Here is a 986-nt window from a genome sequence, read left to right as displayed (position 1 = left end):
CGGCTGTTGTTTGTCAACAACAACTTCCGGCGGTGTATATTTCGTTTGTCACTATTATTTATGACATATTTCATCTCAGTTACGTTTGTATGAATAAACAAGTGTATCCGAAGCATGTTTACTTCATTGCACCACCGCAATTGTTCTTGCTTTTCTACTGCTTTTAGTTTGTTTTTTTCCTGTCTTTCAGCTACTATTTTCGGAAAAACAGTTTTGCTCCCCTCCCCCTCCAGTTTCTTCATTTTTGACATTTTTCCGTAACTCTAACCCTAAAATCCTCACCCTAACCCTAAACCTAAACCCCCCACCCTAACCGTAACCATAACCCTAAAATCTTAACCCTAACCCTAACCCTAAAACCCCAACCTTAACCCTAACCCTAAAACCCGAACTCTAACCTAACCCTAACTCTAAAACCCTAACTCTAAAACCCTATCCCTAACCCTAAAATTTCAACCCTAACCCTGACCCTAAAACCCTAAAGCTAAAACCAGTACAAACGCACAAACGATGTCATAAATAACAGTGACAAACGAAATATACACTGCCGATAGTTATCGTTGACAAACAATGGCAGTAATTTTATTCACCTCAATAGATGTCATTGATTGGATGAAATTACCGAAATACGACAACTTTAACATGAAATAACTTTAAAAATATAAACTTTTCTCAACAACACTAAGAGTGAAAGATGTTTTTTATATGACACATTCTACCAGTGTTCGAAGTTTGAAAGTGTTTAGTTACAAAAAATTATTTTTTCTATGTGCTGGCCAAAAGGAAATGACCCAAAATACGATCAAAAACTATTGTACCCGACCAATTGCCTTAGATCATGCTTAAAATTTACTATGTCTGACAGCAGGATTCCCTGTATAGTTGAGTCACTTAACTAATAAGCTCCTAAGGTAGTTATTCATAAACTTAGTGATTCGTCTATTTCTATATCTAATTACTTCTACTGTTAAATTTATATTTGGGAG

This window comes from Octopus bimaculoides, chromosome 14, assembly GCF_001194135.2.
Source record: "Octopus bimaculoides isolate UCB-OBI-ISO-001 chromosome 14, ASM119413v2, whole genome shotgun sequence".
NCBI lineage: Eukaryota > Metazoa > Mollusca > Cephalopoda > Octopoda > Octopodidae > Octopus > Octopus bimaculoides.
This window is presented reverse-complemented; position numbering follows the sequence as displayed.